The sequence below is a fragment of the Maylandia zebra genome, linkage group LG2 (genome assembly GCF_041146795.1).
Source record: "Maylandia zebra isolate NMK-2024a linkage group LG2, Mzebra_GT3a, whole genome shotgun sequence".
Classification (NCBI taxonomy): Eukaryota; Metazoa; Chordata; class Actinopteri; order Cichliformes; family Cichlidae; genus Maylandia; species Maylandia zebra.
Genome location: NC_135168.1, coordinates 6,068,223 through 6,075,405, shown reverse-complemented (window position 1 = coordinate 6,075,405; position 7,183 = coordinate 6,068,223). Strand labels below are relative to the sequence as shown.

Genomic DNA, 7,183 nt, shown 5'->3' with positions numbered 1-7,183 from the left:
TCCTTTTACAGCATCCTGCCATGTGATTACATTTGTTCCTGACCACCGAGAACACTCACGTTAACTTTTATCGAGTGGGAAAAAAGTTAGCTTGTTTATATTATGCTAACATAGCTGTGTCGCTAGCGGTCACATAGCACATCATTATATACCAGCTAGCCTAACTTCAGTAACCCTACAAACGTCACTGCTGTTTAGTTTTCTGTCTTCATTTATGCTGGAAGTGATAGCAGAGCTGTACGTTTGAATTTGTTTCCAAAACCCCGCAGTCAGGACATGCTATATTGTGTTTAGATAGAAGCTAGCAAGCTAACTCCCTGCTAACTTCTAACTCCGTTTAATGTCATAAATTCCGTTTTCATGGATGCCTGGATGTTAAACTCAATTGTTACACCTGGTAGAGCAGAACACTGATCATTTTATTAAAGATGAAAGACTTTAGACAGTTTTTCAACTCTCAGTAATGCCACAGCGATCGTTTGATATATGGACCTGCAGCGGAGTTTAGACCCAGACACGGCTAGTGACGTCAGACTGAACAATCGGATTGCAATTTGTAAAAAATAAAATAAAATAAAAAAATAAAATTTGCAATTTTTAATTACATAATTAAACACTGGGCCAGTTTATTTTCGTATTATCACTGGTTATTATTTTAGAGTAAATAAAGGAATAACGGGTAGCACCAAGCTGTTGTTATCTTCATTTCCATAGCAATGGCGGTTGAGGATTATGGGTAGTGTGCAGTTACGGGATTAGTGCGTCTGCGTAAATTGGTCTGATTGGTTGGAGCCAAGCGCATCCAAAACTAACAGGAGTGGTGAATGAATCTATAAATGTGTTTTACATGTGAAATGAAAATAATAAACCTAACAAAGGATTATGTACGTTAAATCTGCGCACTTTCAGATCGTGAATCAGTTTGGAAAACACTGTGTGATGGCCACAACATGAAGCTATTTTATTGTTGAATTATCAGTGATACCTTCATGTGTTTTTGTTGAGAAATGTTAACGATTTCATTAAAAGAAAGCATTAAATTAGGGAGAAAAACCTGTTCGTGGAGAGGGTCCCCGGTTCTCCAGTTAGATTGTGCTTCACGGCATCATGTTTCGCCGTGACAGGGTTATTATTGGAGTAAATAGATGGCTGGAGCCTCTGCTCGAAGCGTCTCTGATCGCCGCGAGCGGGTTTATATTGGAATGAATTGACAACCCACAGCGTCGCATAAAAACGTGGAAGGGTACCTTTAGCGTCAGCATGAGAAGTTAAAGGACGTGACAAATCGTCAGTATTTTACGTGTCGGGAGTGAGAACGGGTTGGTCACCCATATGGAAAAGAAATAGTAAAAACTTATATGATTTACTCATGAAAGTGGCCACTTTCTCATTACTTTCATATATTGTTTTAGTAAGTATCCAAAACATACAAGTTTCATTATATAATTTTTCAAGGGATCTTATATCTGTTTTCACCCTTGTATGCTTTTCATACAAGTTTCACACAAGACAGATACAAACTTTACAGGGAGTGTAAGAATTATTAGGCAAATGAGTATTTTGTCCACATCATCCTCTTCATGCATGTTGTCTTACTCCAAGTTGTATAGGCTCGAAAGCCTACTACCAATTAAGCATATTAGGTGATGTGCATCTCTGTAATGAGAAGGGGTGTGGTCTAATGACATCAACACCCTATATCTGGTGTGCATAATTATTAGGCAACTTCCTTTCCTTTGGCAAAATGGGTCAAAAGAAGGACTTGACAGGCTCAGAAAAGTCAAAAATAGTGAGATATCTTGCATAGGGATGCAGCAGTCTCAAAATTGCAAAGCTTCTGAAGCGTGATCATCGACCAATCAAGAGTTTCATTCAAAATAGTCAACAGGGTCGCAAGAAGCGTGTGGAAAAACCAAGGCGCAAAATAACTGCCCATGAACTGAGAAAAGTCAAGTGTGCAGCTGCCAAGATGCCACTTGCCACCAGTTTGGCCATATTTCAGAGCTGCAACATCACTGGAGTGCCCAAAAGCACAAGGTGTGCAATACTCAGAGACATGGCCAAGGTAAGAAAGGCTGAAAGACGACCACCACTGAACAAGACACACAAGCTGAAACGTCAAGACTGGGCCAAGAAATATCTCAAGACTGATTTTTCTAAGGTTTTATGGACTGATGAAATGAGAGTGAGTCTTGATGGGCCAGATGGATGGGCCCGTGGCTGGATTGGTAAAGGGCAGAGAGCTCCAGTCCGACTCAGACGCCAGCAAGGTGGAGGTGGAGTACTGGTTTGGGCTGGTATCATCAAAGATGAGCTTGTGGGGCCTTTTCGGGTTGAGGATGGAGTCAAGCTCAACTCCCAGTCCTACTGCCAGTTTCTGGAAGACACCTTCTTCAAGCAGTGGTACAGGAAGAAGTCTGCATCCTTCAAGAAAAACATGATTTCCATGCAGGACAATGCTCCATCACACGCGTCCAAGTACTCCACAGCGTGGCTGGCAAGAAAGGGTATAAAAGAAGAAAAACTAATGACATGGCCTCCTTGTTCACCTGATCTGAACCCCATTGAGAACCTGTGGTCCATCATCAAATGTGAGATTTACAAGGAGGGAAAACAGTACACCTCTCTGAACAGTGTCTAGGAGGCTGTGGTTGCTGCTGCACGCAATGTTGATGGTGAACAGATCAAAACACTGACAGAATCCATGGATGGCAGGCTTTTGAGGGTCCTTGCAAAGAAAGGTGGCTATATTGGTTGCTGATTTGTTTTTGTTTTGTTTTTGAATGTCAGAAATGTATATTTGTGAATGTGGAGATGTTATATTGGTTTCACTGGTAAAAATAAATAATTGAAATGGGTATATATTTGTTTTTTGTTAAGTTGCCTAATAATTATGCACAGTAATAGTCACCTGCACACACAGATATCCCCCTAAAATAGCTCAAACTAAAAACAAACTAAAAACTACTTCCAAAAACATTCAGCTTTGATATTAATGAGTTTTTTGGGTTCATTGAGAACATGGTTGTTGTTCAATAATAAAATTATTCCTCAAAAATACAACTTGCCTAATAATTCTGCACTCCCTGTATAAGATTTATATATATCTTTTCCATATGGGCAGACAGGTATGACCTGAACCACTCTAATGGGCTGCCCTTTACGCCACAATGCTCCAACCGTGAGATTAAAATGCTGTGGTCAACAGTATCAAAGGCAGCGGTCAGATCTAAAAGCAGAAGCACAGCTTAGTCACCTGAGTCAGTGACTAATAAAAGATCATTAAGAAATTTTAAAAGTGCAGTTTCTGTGCTATTAAGAGTTTTAAAACCAGACTGAAACCTCTCAAAAACATTGTGTCTGTTTACAAAAGATTGCAGCTGAACAAACACAATCTTTTCCAAAATTTTCGACAGGAAGGGGAGCTTTGAAATAGGCCTGAAGTTAATGAGGACAGAGTAGTCAAGATTAGGTTTTTTAAGTACAGGCTGTACAACAGCATGTTTAAAACAGGCTGGCACAACACCTGAGCTAAGGCTGCTATTAAAAATAGCTAAAATGTCAGAACTGACAACAATTCTTTTTTAGAAGATGTGTTGGAATAATGTCATTTGGACACGATGATGTCTTTGTGCCACTACATGGGTATGTGAATGGATGACTGGATGTGTAAAGCGCTTTGGGTTCCTTAGTGACTAGCAAAGCGCTGCATTCTATTTTTATCCTATTGTATATTTTATTCAATTTATTCTACTGTATATAGTATTTTATTTTATTCTATTCTTTACAGTTGTGTACAGTATTTTATTCTTATTGTATTCTAATTTTGCTATATAACTTTTGCACTGTTCACTTCCTGCTGTGACAAAACAAATTTCCCACATGTGGGACTAATAAAGGTTATCTTATCTTATCTTATCTTATCTTATCTTATCTTATCTTATCTTATCTTATCTTATCTTATCTATACAAATACAGACCATTTTACCATTTACTGACAATGACCACTGGAGGGCAGTGATCATGATAGTTTCTCTGGAACAGTCCAGAAGCCTTTCAGTGAAGAAGGATTAGATGCTCAGTGATGTAACTTCAGGTATAACTGTGTGTTTTTCCTGTTATGAAGGTGCTTCATCACCATGGAAACGCCACATTCACATTCACTGAATAATCCTTAAACAAGTTGTACACTCTTAAACTGTGTCCCAATTTATGGGCTGCATCCTCATTTGAAGGCCGATTACGTGACAATGACTTGACGAAGGCTGTCCCAATTTGAAGGTTTCTCCAAATGCGGCCGACAAATGCGTCCATCATTTTCACACAGAAAATTGATTAAACAGGAGTGTGAGATGGTAGAGAATTTACTCAAATGTCCTGTTATATTTTAGATGGCAAGGAGCAGACAGTTCAGTTTATTAAACTCCCCCGAGACAGCTGGTGATGCAAATCTGAAGGCTAGACGGTCCCAATTCACAGCCTCGCACTTCCGGCCTTCTTGGTCCTCGAAGGACCCGGCCGACGTAGACCGTGAAGGCCGGGTCCTCCGAAGGATGTGGCCTCTGAATTGGGACACAGCTTTAGTTTAATAATAGATACATTCAGACATTTCCCCCAATTCAATCAAAGTTTTTATTTTTTTTTATTTTTTTTTACAGTTTTTCTGTTTCTTAACAAGGCTTTTATTGTGAAAGATCAGCAGCAGGAAGAGTGTTCTTCTCTGTGAAGAAAAACCAAGTGTAAATATGTGTGTTGGTGAGCTCACAGTCAGTGTTTGTGCTCCTCTTTTTTCTAGTTTCAATTCAATTTTATTTATATAGCACGAAATCACAATGCATTTTCTTTCCGTGGCCTCAGACATGCTCAATCTTTTTGTACATCACCTTTTTTCAAATGATAACATAGTATTTGCTGAAACACACTTTCTCCTCCACAGAGTGTGCTATGAGAAATATTTTCTCATTTCCTTCACCTTTCAGACTTTCCAAAGATTGAAGTTTTGACTGTTTGCAAGGACTATAAAAGTTTATTCTAGTGCAAACAGACATCTACAGGCTGAACTATCTGTTCAGCAGTCAGAGTGTTTCTCTAACAGGAGACACTCTTTACACTCCACTCAGCACAGACAGACTGAGGAAAAAGGAGAACAGAAATAAAACCCAGGATAAAGAGTTTGAGTGAATGTGGTGTTGAAGGTGTGGAGGTGGATCAGAGTGTCAGAGGAGACTCTGTAGAAGGACAGAGTGCCAGCAGGACAGTCCACATACACTGCTGCTCTGTTAGAGACAGAGGAGGAGGAGGAGGAGGAGATGGATGTTTTTATCATATTGTGTCTGACAGAATGAGGACCACCATCAGAGCAGATCAGACTCCAGGACTGATCATTCCCTCCAAGCCAACAGTCATCACTGCCTCCTTTCCTTCCGATTCTTCTGTAACTCACTGATATATAAACATATCCTCTCCACTCCACCTCCCAGTAACAGCGACCAGTCAGACCATTTCTACACAGCAGTTGTTCATAAACATCAAATCTGTCTGGATGATCAGGATATGACTGAACCTCCTCCACACGTGTCACCTTCCTGTTGTTGTCAGACAGTTGGAGCTTTGTGTTCACTGTGTTTGTGTCGATTGTGAGTTGACAGGAATCTGATGGAGAGAACAAACACAATCCAGCTGCAGTTATTGAGCCATCATCTGTTCATTGCTTGACACTTTGATGATGACTCCTGACATGATGAAGATGGTTGAATGTGTGCTGCTTTGTTTTCATGAATCCCATTAAAAACACACTTACACTTCCTCAGACCTGGTCTCAACCATCGGACTCCAGCAGGCTCCACCCTGAAAGGAGGAGGGGGGTCAGAGCAGCACAGTCAGCATGCACACATGGACATTACATGGCTCTCATACAGACTGTTACACACTGATAAATGAACAGTCCAACATTTTCACAAATAAACTTCAATAGCTACGTGGATCAAACTGGTGATGATTTGGATTGATCCTTGATCTGTCAGTACACCACTGTATTGAATGAAATATGACTGATTAAAACCATGACATTCATTATCTCTATATTCCTCTCCTGTTTATCTTGAAAGCTTAAACAGACTGTGATCAGTCAATGTAGCTCATCATGTTGAGTTAGAGAGTTTCTATACATCTATGGTGGTTTTGATGAATGATGAAATTCAATTTAACTTTCAACTTTCTTTAGATAACCCCACTTCACAATTCACAAATCCTGCAGCTGGGTGTCAAGGACTCTAATCCAGGAAGCAGATAGACCTAACAAATGTAACTTTTTTCCACAAAGTTTGCTGCCTCTGTGTTTTTAGATCTTTTGGTTAGTTGTTTCTGTGATGTACTGAAGTAAATTTACAAGCACTTCATACAGTGGCTTGCAAAAGTATTTGGCCCCCTTGAACTTTCCCACATTTTGTCACATTACAGCCACAAACATGAATTAATTTTATTGGAATTCCACGTGAAAGGCCAATACAAAGTGGTGAACACGTGAGAAGTTGAACGAAAATCATACATGATTCCAAACATTTTTTACAAATAAATAACTGCAAAGTGGGGTGCGCGTAATTATTCAGCCCCCTGAGTCAATACTTTGTAGAACCACCTTTTGCTGCAATTACAGCTGCCAGTCTTTTAGGGTCTGTCTCTACCAGCTTTGCATATCTAGTGACTGAAATTCTTGCCCATTCTTCTTTGCAAAACAGCATGTTAGAGAGCACACAGTGCCTCAATCAGGTCTAAAACAGTATAATGAACTAAAGTAGACTGAACTTGAAATTGTACATTCCGTTGTATTAACATTATTAGGTGTCAAAATGGTAAAACACAGGACTTTAGGCTTCATGTCTGAAATTACAGTCATTGATGAGTAAGCCTTTAATCCATTGATATAATATGTGTTTAAATAGTTTTCAGTGGAAAAGACTAAATCCTGACCTGAGAATTTCCAATGTACAGTATGGACTCTCCACTGCAGCAGAAAGAAGCTGCAGTCCTGACTCCTTTATGTTGTTGTTACTCAGGTCCAACTCTCTCAGACTAGAGGACTCGGAGCCGAGAACTGAGGACAATGTTTCACAGCTTTTCTCTGACAGGTTACAGACATTCAGCCTGAAAAATGTTGACAGACAAGACAAATAACACTTGCGTT

The 7,183-nt window shown here is 39.7% G+C and overlaps 1 long non-coding RNA gene across 1 annotated transcript; it reads right to left on the bottom strand.

The window, feature by feature from the left end:
• Positions 1–5,075: 5,075 nt before the first annotated feature.
• LOC143413479 (uncharacterized) lies at positions 5,076–7,145 on the bottom strand. Its single transcript, XR_013094091.1, has 3 exons — positions 6,970–7,145; positions 5,801–5,847; positions 5,076–5,652 (listed from the first exon to the last, which is right to left on the bottom strand). It is a non-coding gene; the product is annotated as an uncharacterized LOC143413479 (long non-coding RNA).
• Positions 7,146–7,183: the final 38 nt, after the last annotated feature.